The 17,469-nt window shown below is 34.9% G+C and overlaps 1 long non-coding RNA gene across 2 annotated transcripts in view; it reads left to right on the top strand.

Annotated features, from left to right (window-relative positions):
- Window positions 1–17,036, top strand: part of LOC146406980 (uncharacterized) — a 391,187-nt gene extending 374,151 nt beyond the window's left edge. For both annotated transcript variants that reach the window (XR_014820692.1, XR_014820693.1), the window contains one exon: window positions 14,595–17,036. This is a non-coding gene — a long non-coding RNA (uncharacterized LOC146406980). The remainder of the gene's footprint in view (window positions 1–14,594) is intronic.
- Window positions 17,037–17,469: the final 433 nt, after the last annotated feature.

Raw genomic sequence — 17,469 nt, 5'->3', positions numbered from 1 at the left:
CAATTTTCTGTGCTAAGGAATATGTAAACATTGTGAATCTCTTAGTAGATCATTCACCAAATTATTGACATTTTCAGTTTTTATTTGTTTAAATATCTTCTCCCCATTTCTTACTCTCCTCTTTTTTAGGAACTACAATCAAGAGCATATTATAGCTTTTGTTGTTATTTCATATGACCCTCAGGCTTTGACACATTTTCTCCAATTTATTTATTTGTTCTTCAGCATTTTATTTTCTATTCATTTATATTCATATTCTGTATTGAAAGTATAACCTTCAATTTTCATTCTTCTATAATGATCATTATATGTGTTTAAATTTGTCTAAAATTAATATTTTGTTTAAAAAATTCCATTTTATTCTATTTTATGGTTTTGGTTTTGTTATTAGATTTTTGTATCTTTTCATTTACATGGATATATATTTCCTTTATTTTCACTAAGTATAGATAATGTATTCTTAAAATATTTATTTGCTAATTCCAACATCTAGGTTATCTCAGTGTTTAGGTTTCTTATTTTTGGTTTTGAGAATAGGTTGTATTTGCCTTTTTTGTGTTTTGATTAATTTTGGATTGTATCTAGACATTGTGAATATTGTGTTAAGGTGATTCTGGAATGTTTTATACTCCTCAGAAGAATAACAATATTTTTTCCCTCCCCTACAGTGGGTGACCTCTCAAATCTCAAGTCTGTTTTTCTATGCTTAATTGAGATTTTGAATCCACTGCATGTACACTCCTTGGTTCAGAGGTCATCCAGAATTGGGGTACAAGTTGTATAGGGAATCTGTCACATTCACTATCTCTCTTTGTTTCTGAGACTCTCAGATTTCCAAAGGTCTGATTACCCTTAACTTTGTCTTCTAGTTCCTCAGTCTAGAAATCTGTGGGGATATTGTTAGTATTGTACACTGCCTATGGCCTACATTTAGGGTCACTGAACTAAGTGAAATAAGCCAGTCACAGAAGGAAAAATACTGCATGATTGGACTTATATGAGGTATCTGCAATAGTCAAACTCACAGAAATAATGAATATAATTGTGGTTGTGAGAGGCTTAGGGAGGGTGAAATAGGAAGTTCCTAATCAGTGGGTTTAATTTCATTATGTAAGGTGAATAACTAGTAGAGATCTCTGTAAAACAATCTATTTATAGACAACAACACTGTATTATATACCTAAAATAAGTTAAGAGTCTAGCTTTCGTTTTAAATGTTCAAATAAAATTTTTAAAATAAAAATAATGGGGAAGCTAGAAGGAACTATGTATAGGCATTACAAAACCTCATGAGTGTTTTTGAGGGTAAGGTCACAGTGGTGAGGAATTTCTAAAAAGATACTTACTGGAAACTAAAAAACTAAAAATTATGAGCTAAACATTTAACGAAGTCAGGTATTGGGACATTGTAAGATTATAATATTTTCATAAAGCTAGGAAATTAAAAAACTGCACTGGGGAAGCTGCAAAAGGATTATCTAGATTTATTAGAAAAATCATCTTTAAAAACTATCCAATCCCTTGCTTTCTCTAAGTCAATAAACCTAAGTCTATTTTGTAAGAACTGCCAACTCTCAGTTACAGTCAGTGAATCCACTTCTAAGATGTATGTGGAATTGTATAGTTAACTTGCTTATCCTGCACAAATGATATATATAGGCTGCAGTGAGAACTTACTTTTTTCTTTAAAAATGTGTCAAGATCCTATAACTTTCTATTGTATTTTACACACAGTTGCAAAAATATATACGTGTACACTTGAAAAACAATCCATTCCTATCCTTTTGGAAGAGGGTTATTGCAGAATCACGATTGTGTTCTAGGATAAGGTAGGTAAATGAACTAAATCTGGCCCACGATCTGTTTGTGTTATACCTGTATATTTATTGTGTTTAAAAATATATTTAAATGGTTAAAAAATCAAAATAAGTTTTTCAAAGTGTTGAAAAACCTGATCCTAGGATACTCAGCAAGATTATTATTTAGAATAGAAAAAGAGATAAGGACATTCTCAGACAAGCAAAAGAATAAAAGTATTCATCAACACTAAACATATCCTACAAGAAATTTTAAAGGGTCTTCACTAAGCGGAAAAGAAGTAAGAATATGTAGGAAAGGGATAGGCCAACTAGGAAAGGTAAGTATATATAAAGGACTAAGGATTGACTTCTCAAGTAAACTAGTATGAAGATTAAAAGACAAAAAATTGTAAAAGCAATTATAACTACACTAAAAAGTTAAGGGATGAATATGTAAAATATGACATCAGAAACACAAATTGTGAGGGAGAGAGGAAAAATGTAGATCTTTTAGAATGTGAAGTTAAATGAATACCACCTTGAAGTAAGTAGATATAGTTAGAGGTTAATATATATATATATATGAACCCCATGGTAATGAAAACTTAAAAACCTATAAGATATATATATATATATATATATATATATATATATATATATAAAAGATGAGGAAGCATAACCACACTACTAAAGAAAATAAACCACAAGAGAAGAAACAAAAAGAAGACATTAACACAGAATAATTACAAAAACAAATAGAAAGGTAGTAATAAAATGGCAATAAGTACATAAAAACCAATAATTATTTTATATGTCAATGTATTAAATGTTCCTGTCAAACAACATAAAGTAGCAAAGTTCCCATTGTGGCTCAGTGGTAATGAACCCAACTATTATCCATGAGGATATGGATTTGATCTCTGGCCTCACTCATTGGGTTGGGAATCCAGCATTGCCATGAGCTGTAGTGTAGGTTGCAGACATGGCTTGGATCCTGCATTTCTGTGACTGTTTCATAGGCCACAGCTGCAGCTCCAATTCGACCCCTAACCTGAGAACTTCCATATGTTTCAGGTGTATAGTTCTACAAATACAAAAAGAAAAAAAATCATAAGGCGGCTGATTGGATAAAAAAAAAAAAAACAAAACCCATGTACATGCTGCCTATAAGAGGCTCACTTCAGAGCCTCGTACACACACTAAAAATGAAGGGATGGAAAAAATATTTTGACCAAATGGAAATGATAATAAAGCAGAAGTAGCAATCCTCTAGATATAACAAAGGCTCTAATAAAAAGAGAAGCATTACATAACTAAAAGGGAACAAGCAAAAAGAGAATATTACACTTGTTAACCTATATGCATGCAGTGCAGGAGCACCTAAACATATAAAACAAATACTTATTGACATAAAAGAAAAAAATTCACAAACTAATAATAAAGGGCTTTAAGAGTGCCTGACATCAATTGACAGATGATCTGAACCACCGACCTGGACACCACAGCCTGAGACGCTCAGGAGGGGGTTGGGTGTTGAGATTCAGGCTCCAGAGGTCAGTCCTGGGGAGAGAACTAGGGATGGCATGAAGGGTTAAGGAACAGTGCACCATGGGCTAAGGAGGGGAACACCATGGCAGAGGGAACCCAAGAGAAGGTTCAACCCCACAGGAGAGGCAAGGTGCCATGGTTGGGGAGGGGAGAGGAGGAGGGGCAGGCCGCCATAGGAAACTCCCTGTGCTGGAGCACATGCTTGCCCACAGGCTTAGAGGTTGGGGTGGCTCTGCAGAGGTTATGGGTGGTGAGAAGCCTGTTGCTCATTTATGGGAGAGAAGGCACTTGTGCAAGCACTGGTGGCCAGGCACCTATTGTGTGGGCTAAGGGCATAAGGGGGCTAAGTGTAACCTCGTGCCTCTTGCATGATCCACAGAGTTGTCTCAGAGGCCAGAGAGAGGCATGGCTTGCAACCACTGTGGATCTGTGAGTGGGCTCCACCAGCAACCCCAGTCAACTCAGCAGTTGTCAAAAAATAAAAAAAAAAGAGGGCATTGAAACCAAGCGCCATACGCTATTGCTCTCACTCCCTTGGAACACACCCACCCTGCAGCTGCCAATGCCAAACGCTCTGGGTGACCCCCAGACACTTGGTCACTGTCCCTTCCCAAGACCCTAGAACTTGGAGCAACTGGTGCAGCACCTCATGCATGGGCTAAGTGGGACAGGGTGCTTCTTGTGTGGTCTGCTGGCAGCAGGGGCAAACTGCAGCAGTTATCCCTGATTCCAGAGGTGGGCATGGCCCACTGCCATTGGAGATATCAGAACAAAAATCAGTTGCAGCCTCATTCACCTCAAGGGCACCACAGAGGAGGGCATTGTGACCAAACACCACCTTTTGGTACTCTCTCACACCACCCCCCCGCCCCCGGAACGCACCTGCCCTACTGTTGCCACTGCCAGACATTCCAGGCAGTACTCATGCACCTGATCTCTGTCACTTCCCAGGATCCTGCAACTAGGATCAGCCTGTACAGCACCTCCTATGTGGGCTAAGAGAGACGGGTTTCTTCATGCATGGTCTACAGGTGGTGGGGGCAAACCACTGTAGTTATCACTGACTCTAGAGATGGTCATGGCCTGCTCCCGATAGAGGTCCCTGAACAGGCACCACCTGCAGTTCCAATCACCTCAGAGGAGGGCACTGCAATCAAACACAAGCTGCTGTTGCTCTCACTCCCCTGGGGACTCATGCACCTTGCTGTTCCTACTGCCAAACGCTCTGGTCACTTGGAGATCTGCCTATAACTTATTACCACTTCCCAGGGCCCTGCAACTAGGAGTAGCCTGTTCCACCTTCCTGCAGGTCCTTGCTGCTGTTGCGAGCCCAATGACCAGGCACTGGCAGCTGGCCCTACCCATTGTCTCCTTCTCCTTGAAAACACACTGAGCTTCCTGGGAACAACAGCCTGCTCACAGTGAAGATAGAGACAGCAAATACTCAAACGCCCACACCAAAAATAAATAGTACTCCCCCAAAAAAATACAAAGGGGTATTCTTGCATAGAATTAGCCTTACAAGACTACAGTTTGGCCTCCCTGAACTCACAGAAAAACACAAGCAAGATGAAGAAGCACAGAACAAGATAGAAATAAATAAGGCAACAAAGGATTTAAATGCCAAAATAAACTATTGGACTTAATTGGCATCTATAGGACATTACTTCCCCCCCTCAAAAATAGAATACATATTCTTTTAAAGTGTGCATGGAACATTCTACTGGATAGATCACATGCTAGTCACAAAGTAATCTTCATTAGATTTAAGTGTACAGAGATTCTATCAAGCACCCCCTTTTTTTTTAATTAAAAAAACCCCATTGGTGGGAGTTCCTGTCACTGCTCAGCAGTAACAAACCTGACTAGTATCCAGGAGGGTGTGGGTTTGATCCCTGGCCTCACCTAGTAGGTTAAGGATCCAGTGTTGCCATAAGCTGTGGTATAGATTGCAGATGCAGGTTAGATCTGGCATTGCTGTGACTGTGGTGTAGGCAAGCATCTAGAGTTCCAATTTTACCACTAGGCTGGGAACTTCCACATGCTGCAAGTGCAGCCATAATAATAATAATAATAATAATAATAATAATAATAATATAAAACTGCAATGTTAGGAAACTATAAATCAATTACAGAAATAAAAACAGATAAAGAAAAAACATGTGGAGACTAAACAAGCTACTAACCAGTGTGTCGAATAAATCAAAACATGAATCACAACAAACCTCAAGACAAATGAAAATGAAACAACACTCCATATCCAGTTTAACGCAGCAAAGGCAGTTCTGTGAGCAAAGATTTTTTGTACCAACACAGGAATTCCTTGGGAAAAAAAATCTAAAACTAACTTAGCACATAAAGGAATTAGGAAAATAAGCACAAACAAAACCTGAAATTAGCAGAAGGGAGGAAATAATAAATACCAGAGAGGAAGTAAATCAAAAAAAAAAAAACAAAAGAAAAAAATCAATGAAACCAAGATGGTTTTTTATGAAAGATAGACAAAATTGATAAACCTTTTCCAAGCTCACCAAGAAGAACAGAGTGCTGATATAAACAAAATAAAAAATGAGAGAGGAGAAATAACTGATACCACAGAGATATAATAAATCATACTCTCATAAGAGAATACTGTGTGTAGTTATATGCAAACAAATTGGACAAGTTAGGAGAAACAGAAAAAGTTCTAGAAATTTACAATCTGCCAGAACTGAATCAAAAAGAAACAGATAGTTTTAACAGATTTGTCACTATTAGTGAAATTGAATTTGTAATTTAAAAAAAAACAGCAGAAAAGCCCAGGATAATATGTTTCATAAGGGAATTCTACTAAACTATTAAGAACCTATCCAAACATGTTAATACCTATCCTTCCTAAACCATTTCAAAAATTGAAGTGCTATAGCAATTTGAAATTTATTCTTTTTTTGGGGGAGGGGGTCTTTTTAGGGCTGCACCTGTGGCATATGGAGTCTCCAGACTAAGGGTCATATTGGAGCTGTAGATGCCAGCCTAAAGACACAGCCACAGCAATGTGGGATCCAAGCCTCATCTGTTACCTGCACCACAGCTCACAGCAATGCCACATCCTTAACCCACTGAGCAAGGCCAGTGATGAAACCCATGTCCTCATGGATACTAGTCAGTTCATTAACCACTGATCCATGATTGGAACTCCCTGAAATTTATTCTAAAAGGCCACTATTACCCTAATTCCAAAACTAGACAAAGGCACTATAAAAACTGTAAACTACATGCCAATATCTTTGCTAACTATAGATGCAAAACTCCTCAACAAAATATTAACACATCAAATCCAATATGTAAAAGGATCATACACCATGCCAAAGTTGTATTTATTCCAGGGACAAAAGGATTATTCAACATTCACAAATCCATATGATATATAATATTAACAAAAAAGGCTTGAAATCGTATGATCTTCTCAATGGACATGTAAAAAGCATTTGACAAAATTCGACATACTTTCACAATTTTAAATCTCATCAAAATGGGTATAGATGGAACATATCTCATCACACTAAAAGCCATTTATAACAAACTCATACCCAACCATCACATTAAACCATGAAAATATAAAAGACTTTCCACTAAATTCAGAAACAAGACCAGAATGCCTAGCGTCATCAATTTGATTTAAATTAGTATTGCAAGTCTTAGCTACAGTGGTCAGAGAAGAAAAAGAAAGAAACAGTATCCAAATGGTAAAGGAAAGAGGCAAAATTGTCACTAAGTGTAGAAGACATGATGCTTTATTATAAAGAGAAAACTTAAGTCCTCTACCCCAAAACTATTAGAATAAATGACTTCAGTAAAGTTGCAGGATAAAATGTTAATATACGGAAAGCTGTTGCTTTGTTGTACACTAATAATAAACTATCAGAAAGGGAATGTAAAAAAAAATTGTTTAAAATTGCATTAGAATTTCTGTTGTGGCCCAGCAAGTTAAGTATCTTTGTGGATGCAGATTTGATCCCTGGCCTTGCTTAATTGGTTAATGATCTGGTGTTGCCATGTGGTGTAGGTTGCCAGCACAGCTCAGATATGGCATTGCTATAGTTAAGGGGCAGGCTGGCAGCTGAAGCTCCATTTCAACCCCATAGCCCAGGAATTTCCATATGCCACAGGTACAGTCCTTAAAACATAAAAAAGTTAAAAATAAAATTTCATCCAAAAAATAACCTAGGAATAAACTTAGCTGAGGAGGCAAAATACCTATACTCTGAAAACTAGCAAAAAAAAATGATGAAGGAAATTGAATATGATACAAAGAAATGGAAAGCTATCCAATGCTCTTGTATTAGAAGAATTAATATTGTTAAAATGGTCATATTATGCAAAGCAATGGGCAGAATTAATACAATAATTATCAAATTACCAATGACATTTTCCACAGAACTAGAACAAATAACACAGAAATTAATATGGATCCTAGAAGACCACAAATTGCCAAAGAAGTCTATTTTAAAAAAATAATATAGCTTGGAGGTGTCACTTGCTCAGACTTCAGACTATTCTACAAAACTACAGAAATTAAAAGAGCATGGTACTGGCACAAAAACAGACACAGATTAATGAAACAGAATGGAGATCCCAGGCATAAACCTATGCAGTGTCATCAACTAATCTATGAAAAAGAATGCAAGTATTTACAATGGAGAAGAGACAATCTCTTCAATATATGGTGTTAAGAAAGCTATGGGTCAAAAAACAGAATTAGAAAATTCCTTAACACTGTGTTAAAAAATCTGAAATCAAAATGGATTAAAGACTTATTAAGACCTGAAACTATAAAACTCCTAGAAAAAAATGTAGGACACTCTTTGAGATAAATCATAGCAATATTTTTTGGCTCTGTCTCCTAAGACAAAATAAATAAAAATAAACATGAGACCTAATCATATTTAAAAGCCTTTTTGTGCCAGTTCAATACTGTTTTAATGACTGTAGCATTGTGGTATAGTCTGAAGTCATGGAACTTTATTCCTCCAGCTCCATTTTTTTGTTTGTTTTTCTTTTTTTGCCTACAGCTGCTGCATATGGAGGTTCCTGGACTATGGGGTCAAATCAGAGCTACCCCTGCAGACCTGTTCCACAACCACGGTAATGTCAGATCCAAGCTATACTGCAACCTACACTGCAGCTTGCAGCAACACTAATCCTTAACCCACTGAGTGAGGCCAGGGATCAAATCCACACCCTCATGGACACTAAGTCAGGTTCTTGACCCTCTGAGCGACAGTAGGATCTCCCAGCTACACTTCTTTCTCAAAATTATTTAGGCTATTTGGGTTATTTTATGTTCTTTTATAAAATTTTTTCTAGTTCCATAAAATAACAAAATGCCATTGGTCATTTGACAGAATTGAATTGAATCTGTAGATTTCCTTGTGTAATGTGGTCATTTCAACAGCATTGATTCTTCCAATCCAAGAACACATTAGAGCTTTTCCTCTTTCATTATTGTCTTCTGTTTCTTTCATCACTGTCTTAGAGTTTTCAGAGTATCTTCTTGGGTAGGTTTAATCTTAGGTATTTTATGTTTTTTGATGTGATGATAATTGTGATTGTTTCTTTAATTTCTCTTTCTCATTTTATTATTAGTGTATATTTCCTTTTTTTTTTAACCAAATTCATTGAAGGTAGTTTTCTGCTAGCATCTTTAGGGTTTTCTACATATATCATTTCATCTGTAAACAATGACAGTTTTACTTCTTTTTTTCCCAATTTGGATCCATTTTACTTATTTTTCTCCTCTAACTGCTGTGGCTAGGTCTTTCAAAATTATTTTGAATGAAAGTGGCAAGAGTAGGCATCCTAGTCTTATTCCTTATCTTAAAGGAAATGCTTTTATCCATTGAGTATGATATTTGCTGTGAGTTTGCTATATATGGTCTTTATTATGTTGAGGTATGTTTCCCTTATGCCCACTTTCTGGATGTTCAATTTTATCAAAAGATTTTTCTCTGTCTCTCTATTGAAATTATCATATAGCTTTTGTTCTTGTGGTATTGTGAATACTGAAGAATCTTTACATCCCTGGGATAAATCCCATTTGATCATGGTATATGACCCTTTTAATGTTGCTGAATTTGATATTTGATTATATTTTGTCTATGTTCATCAGGGATGTTTTCCTTTTTTGTGATATCTTTGTCTAGTTTGGGTATCAGGGTGATGGTGTCCTCAGAGAATGAGTTTACAAGTATTCCTTCCTCTGCATTTTTTTTTGAATAATTTCAGAAGTATGGGTGTTAATACTTCTCTAAATGTTTGTAAAACGTTCTCTGAAGCCATTTGATCTTGGACTTTTGTTTATTAGGACTTTTTCAAATCATGGATTCAATTTTAGTACTTATAAATGGTCTGTTCTTATTTTGTCTTTCTTTCTGGTTCAGTCTTGGGAGTTTGCACCTTTATAAGAATTATTCCACTTCTTGGTTTTCTGTTTTTATTGGCATATTTTTGTAGTATCTTATGTTCCTATGTATTTCTGTGATGTTGGTTTTAAGTTCTTGTTTTTAATTTCTAATTTCCTTGAATTGCACCTTATCCCTTTTTTTCCTTGATAAATCTGGCTAAAGGTTTATCAATTTTATTATTCCAAAGAAGCAAAGATTTAATTGACTTTTGTACTCTTTTCTTATTCACTCATTTTTGCTCTGAACTTTATGATTTATTTCCTTCCATGAACTTTGTGTTTTGTTTGTTCTTTATATCGTAGCTTTAGGTCTAAGTTTATGTTGTTGATATGAGATTTTTCTTATTTCCTAGGGTAAGCTTGTATTTCTATAAACTTCCCTCTTAGAATTGTGTTTTCTGTGTACCACAAGTTTTTAATCATCATGTTTTCATTTTCATTTGTTTCCAGATAATTTTTTTTATTTCCCCTTTGATTTGTTCAATGATCCATTGGATGTTCCATAGCATACTGTTTAGTCTCCATCTGTTTGTGTGATTTGCAATTTTTTTCCTCTAGTCAATTTCTAATCTCATAGCATTGTAGTGGAAAAAGATGCCTTATATGATTTCAATTTTTAAAAATTTCCTGAGGCTTACTTTTGGCCCAGCATGTGCTCTATCATGGATAATGTTACATGTGCACTTGAGAAGAATGCCTACTCTGCTGCTTTCAAATGGAATGATTTATAAGTATTAATTAGATCCATCTTGTCTAATGTGTCATTTAGGGCCTAAATTTCCTTGTTGTTTTTCTGTCTAGATAATCTGCCCATTTATGTAAGTGAGATATTAAATTCCCTTAAATTTAATGCTGTCGATACTCCTTTATGTATGATAACATTTGCTGTATATACTGTGGTGCTCCTATGTTGGGTGCATACATATTTACAGTTGTTTTATCTTATTCTTGCATCAATCTCTTGATCATTGTATACTGTCCTACTTTGTCTCTTGCAACAGTCTTTACTTTCAAATATATTTTGTCTGATGCAAGTATTTCTATGCTGGCTTTCTTTTGGTTTCCATTTACATGGAATACCTTTTTCTTTTCTCTCACTATCGGCCCAAATGTTTCCCATATCTGAAGTGGATCTCTTGTAGACAACATATATACAGGTCTTGTTATTGTTATCTGTTCAACCAGTCTGTGTATTTGGTTGTAGCATTTAATCTCTTTAAATTTAAGGTAATTCTTGTTATGTATGTTCCTATTGCCATTTTGTTAATTGTTTTGGATATTTGGTAGGTCTTTTTCTTTCTCTCTTTTGTTGTCTTCTCTTTTGACATGATGACTATCTTTAAAGTTGTGTTTGGATTGCATTTTCTGTCTTGCATGTGTATCTATTATATATTTTTGGTTTGTGGTACCATGAGGCTTTGATATTATAGTCTTGGCCATGATTATATAGTGCTTAATACTGTGTGTTGTGATATAGCAGTGTGTGTGTGTATGTGTGTGTTGTGGACCTCTTAATTTCAAATGAACATTCAAATATCTTGCATTTTTACACTTTTCACAATTACTGGTTTAGATATCATATTTTTCTGTATGGATGACTTCCTAACTTTACTTCATGTTTGCCTTTACTGTTGAGATTTTCCATTTCATAGTTTTTTTTTGTTTCTCAATGTGGGGTTTTCTTTTCCACATGAGAAAAATCCTTTAGCATTTGTTGTAAAACTGGTTTATTGGTACTGAGTTCCTTTAATATTTCCTTATCTGTATAGCTTTTGATTTCTCTGTCAAATATGAATGAGAGCCTTGATGAGTAAAGTATTTTTGGTTGTAGATTTTCCCCTTTCATCATTTTGAATATATCATGCCATTCTGTTCCGGTCTGCAGAGTTTCTGACAAAAAAATCAGCTGATAACCTCATAGGGATTTCCTTGTGCATTATTTGTTAATATTTTCTTGTTGCTTTTAATATTTTCTCATTGTCTTTAATTTTTGTCCATTTGATTACTGTGTGTCTCAGTGTGCTTCTTCTTGGGTAATCCTATATGGGGCTCTCTACATCTTCTGGAATCCACAGGCTGTTTCCTTTCTCATGTTAGGGAGGTTTTTTCCCCAGCTGTTATTTTTTTCTTCAAATTTTTCTCAGACCCCTTCTTTCTTCTCTTTCTGGGACTCCTATAATGTAAATGTTGATGCATTTGACATTGTCCCAGAGGCCTCTTAAACTGTCATTATTTCTTTTCATTCTTTTTTTCTTGATTCTGGTCCATTGCAATGTTTTCCACCACTCCATCTTTCTGCTTGCTTATCCATTCTCTGCCTCATTTATTCTGTTATTGATTGCTTCTAGTTTATTTTTCATTTCAGTTATTGTATTCTTCAACTTTGTTCTTCATAATTTAACTCTTTGTTGGTCTCTTCTAACTTCTTACCCTGGCATTCTCCTTTTCCTGAGTTCTTGGGTCATCCTTATGACCATTACTCTGAACTCTTTCTCAGATGGATTTCCTATCTCCATGTCACTTTGTTGTTCAGGGAATTTACTTATTCTTTTGATGGTAACATATTTCTCTGCCATCTCATTTTGTCTAAGGCTACTATTTGTATTTTTTATTATGTGGAAATTTAGTTATATTTCTCAACATTGGAGAAGTGGCCCTCTGTAGGGGATATCATATGTGTTGCATAATAGCACTCTGCATCATCACACAGTGGCTAATGTCCATCTGGTTTCAGGGTAAGTTCTAATCTGCATTTGTAAACATGGTGGTGCAACCTGCCAGTTTTTAGTTTTCATGTTTCTGGTGTCTTCCTCCTTGTGAGTGAAGCTGATTTAGAGGTGTGTGCAGCCTTCCTGGCAGGAGGGGCTGGTGACTGTCCACTGGTGGGTGGAGCTGGGTATTTTCCCTATGGTGGGGTGTCAAGGGGTGTGTCTGGAGGTGGTTGTGGGTTCAGGAGTGCTTTTGGAATTATGTATGCTTATACTTGGGGCTGTATTACCACCATGTTGGTTGTTTTGTGTGAGGTATCCCAGCATTGGAGTCTACAGGATATTTGGGTAAATCCAGTCTCGATTATAATGTAGGGGCCTTCAGGAGAGGTCACACCTATGAACACTCCCCAGTACCTCTGCCACCAGTGTCCTTTTCTCTTCAGTGAGCCAAAGCTTCACCCATTATGCCTCCCCAATAACAGCAGATAGGCTAGCCCAGGATCTTATGAAGTCATTATTGCTCCATGTTCCAGTGTGCAAGAGACCTTGTGAGGTTTATCCCAAGAGTGGAGTCTCTTTTTTTCCCCAGTCCAATGAAGCTCCTGCACTCAAGCCCAGCTAGGCTTCAGGGCCAAATGCTCTGGGAGCTCTTTCTCCTGATGCCAGAAACCCAGGCTGGGGAAAACATAGGAAGTTATGTCAAAACTCATTGACATAAATTGTGGTAATATATTTTTGGATTTGTCTCCTTGAGTAATGGAAATAAAGACAAAAATAAACAATGATCTCTAATTAACCTTAAAAGCATAAACAAAATTAAAGTACAGCCTACTGAATGGGAGAAAATATTTGCAAATTATGCAACTAACAATTAAAAAAAAAAAAACAAAGAACAACACCCCTTCCAAAAAAAAAACAAAAAAGAAAGAAAAAGAAAAACAACAACAACAACAAAATTAAAAGGAGTTCCTGTCATGGCTCAATGGTTAACAAACCCAACTAAGATCCATGAGGGTTTGGGTTCAATCCCTGGCCTTGCTCAGTGGGCTAAGGATCCAGCATTTCCATGAACTGTGGTTTAGGTTGCAGTCATGTCTCAGATCCTGTATTGCTATGTCTGTGGTGTAGGCCAGCACCTGTAGCTCCAATTCGACCCCTAGCCTAGAAACTTCCATATGCTATGGTTGTCACCCTAAAAAGCAAAAAAAGAACAAAAAAGAAAACATTGTCTTTAAGCCATTAAGTATGATGTTTTCTGTAGGTTTTTTAATGATAAACCTAGCATCACATTGGAAATTTTACCTTCTTTTCCAAGTTTGTTAAAGGTTTTATTGTTTCTTTTCTTTGTTTTTAAAATCATGAATGAGTTGGGTTTTGTCAAATGCTTTTCCTACATATACTGAGATAATTTCCTGGGTCTGTCTTATATATTATAGCATATAATAATATAGTATAGATTACTTGAATATTGGATGTTAAACCAACCTTGCATTTCTGAAGTGAAGCCCACTCGGTCATAGGTTATGTCCTTTTTTTTAATACATATATTTTGCATCCAGTTATCTAATGAAAAATTTTAATCTGTGTTAATGAGGAATATTGCTATGTAATTTTCTTTTGAAGAGATGTTTTTGCCTGACTTTGGTAACACTTGATCCCAGTTTCATTGAATGGGTTAGGATTATATGACTGAATTTAGATGATGCTTGATCATGGTAGCTGAACCACCAAAGACTTACTAATAAAGATTTTATTGACTTAAGAGAACTTTCAGGATACAGATTTTTACCCTTTCTTCCTCTTCCCCTACCTTCTTTTTCCCTTACTTCCTTAAATGTTAGGCATCCTTTGTGACTGAGCCATGAAGTATGCATACAAACTCTTCTACAGTTTTATCAAGTTTAGTGCTATCTCTGGCTATAGTTAGAAGGAAGAGTGATTGTTCTCATTCTGGATAAAGAAGGTAAAGAGGTGATTGACAAATATATATATAAGTGGATTGTGGTGATGAGTTTAGAGATTCCATCAAGGAATGAAATGAAGATAAAACATTGAAATACAAAATCAAATTTTATTGCTTTTGTATTTTTTTAGGGAGGGACTTTAATTTCTTCATGGAATGTGTGATGGCCAGCTTCTGCACTGATGATAGAAAATACCAAAAGGTAAAGAAACTTACAAATTCACCTAAAATCAATATTAAATCACTCAACATATGGGCATTAATCAGTTACTACAACTAGTTTTTCATACTTAACAGATATAGAATTCCAACACAAATTATAAATTAGGACAAATAAATATCTATGAGATAAATTTTGTTAATTGAATCCAAATAGGACACACATAGTTTGCAGTAAGTCCTTAGAGTAAATTATAATAGACAAAGGAAGGAAATAAATATTACTTACAAAAAAGTACTTATGGAATTCAGAAGACTATGTGTATTAAAGATTCATTTGCTTATGCAAATAATTTAATAGATAATTACTAGTCTTAAGCAGATGAAGCTAATATTGAGGGCTAAGTATTTATCATATATATTAAGGAATTTTCATTTTGAAAATTTCCACTCTATATGAAACAACATATACCTTATTATTAAAATTATGTCATTTATAAACTGCATATTCATAAAATACATTTAATACAAAGTACCATAAAACTAAATGGTTAATTTCTTAAGTAAAGATAGATGCTTACTAATTGGTTTAGAAAGGATATCAAGGCTAACAAAGATGATGTAATTTGATTTTAGTTAATTTAATTTGTTTTGAAATTGCCATAAGTTGCTATTAACACACTTCCTTTTTTGGTTAAACTTTTGTAGACTTATAGTTGATCTCTAAAATGAAAGTAATTATTTTTGATCAATTCATTTCTATCCATTCTCCTAGAAATACTAATAAAAGCAAGATGATATTTTGTTTACTCATGTAACTTTTTGTTTCACAGAAATTCGATTAACTTTCAGCAAATTTATAGATAGAATCATAGAGTTCTGATTAGAATAGCAAATATTCTTATCATCAAGTATTTATGAAAAAGTATTCTATTTTTCTTTCCAATTTACGAGACTGCTGCTAATATTCATAAATGTAGATGAGTTAAAGTAAATTTGGTTAGGTGAGAAAGTGTAGAACAACCTTAACAGGAATGCAAGAGAAATGATGAGAAATGAAACTAGTAGGATCCTCAAACCTCAACCCATCAATTGACAGAGGGAAAAATCATTGCTATTAGAATGTGTTACTGACTCTTGACTTTTAAGCACTGTGATTATAGTTTGATAAATTCCTTTGAATTCTACTAATTGTATGTAGAATTATGCAGTATTTAATGGTGAACATAGCTTAGAGCTAAAACATGGTACTTTAAAGAATATGTTTTTCATTTTCTATCATTATAATAAGTAAAAAATGTCAAATTCCTGGATATTTTGCATTTTGCTAAAAAAAACTCAGATGGTGAACATTTCAGGTACCAGTTTTGGGTTCCATTTCATAGGAGACAAAAATGAGTTTCATGTCTTAAAAGACAGACAAATTCTAAATCTTACAGATTCTTTCAACAGAGTCAGGTATAACATAATTTGTCCCCTATTTTAGTACCTAAAGTAAGATAAAGGATTATGAAAAATAAGACAGAATGAAACCTTGATTACCTCAATGATCCTAAATAGGCTATTGTTTAGACATATTACAAAAACCTGAAGCTTATGTCATAACTATTAGATATCCATAAAAGTGAATGCTACAATTGTTTAGAAATCCTAATGCTGGTAAAATGTCTCTGAGTGCATAAACTATTTCATTTTTCAATCTGCAAAACAGAGATAGTATTTGCCACCTGCGTATCTCTGAGGAATGACACAAGGAAAGTACTTCATACTTTTGTCATATTTAGCCTTCAATATAATCATCTTATTAAACTGCTTCTTAGTCATTACAAATACATCTCTGACAAAGTGACATGCCATTGTTAAAACATGTTCCTTTAGCTGTCAAATGGCGTCTCCTTCCTCCTAAGAAGGATTTGTGCCAAAGTGTGGTGCTTGGCATTTGATTTAAATGGACTTTAATTTCTGCCACCCAGCAATAGAGCCATTTCAAACATTTTATTCACATACATCCTGGGTCAGATAACTGATACACGATGTATACGAATAAAATAAGAACTTATAATCATTTACGGAATTTATACTCATAAATTAAGGACTTATAAGAATCACTTATAAGTTAAGAATTTATCACTTTTAGAAATAATTTCTATAATTCATATATTCACAGCCTTTACTTTGAGCTAACAAATGTACATTATTCAAAAACCATGGCTAAGAGTTCCATTCATGGCTCAGTGGTTAAGAAACTCAACTAGGATCCACTAGGATGCAGGTTCGATCGCTTGCCTCTCTTGGTGGGTAGGGGATCTGACATTAACATGAGCTGTGGTGTAGGTCACAGAGGTGGCACGGATTGGGAAGTTCCATATGCCACAGGTGCAGCCCTAAAAAGCAAAAAAAAAAAAAAAAAAAAGCTATAATACATAAATTATATAAACTAAACTTACTATTCATGTGCTATCGAAGCAGAAATTTGAGTATAATGAAGAACACTTACTTTTACCCTACTATATTTTCCTAATAATTAATGATCATAAATTAATTTTAACTTTGAATTATATAAATAGTTGACTGGTATTTCAGATATTGAAGTAAAAGAGATTTTTTCTTTAACCTGTTGTTAGTTTGGCAGAAGATACAAGCTGTTGTTCCAAAAGATACAATTTCTTTTCTTCTGAAATTCACAGATAAGCTAAAATTCCAATATTCCTTTGCAGTTGGGTTTGGCCATATCACTGGGTTCTAATCAAAGAAATATAAGCAGCTGTTATATGCACCACTTTTGGCCCAAGGGTTTTGTATTACTGTAAGAAATAAATGAAAACATCTCACACTATCCAAAAGTAG

The sequence above is a fragment of the Sus scrofa genome, chromosome 1 (genome assembly GCF_054392235.1).
Source record: "Sus scrofa isolate SSC_HxYL_T2T_F1_AM1 chromosome 1, Sscrofa_HxYL_maternal_Yorkshire_Landrace_v2.0, whole genome shotgun sequence".
Taxonomy (NCBI): Eukaryota; Metazoa; Chordata; class Mammalia; order Artiodactyla; family Suidae; genus Sus; species Sus scrofa.
The sequence above is the reverse complement of the archived record's forward strand: the minus strand, read 5'-3'. Positions and strand labels throughout refer to the sequence as shown.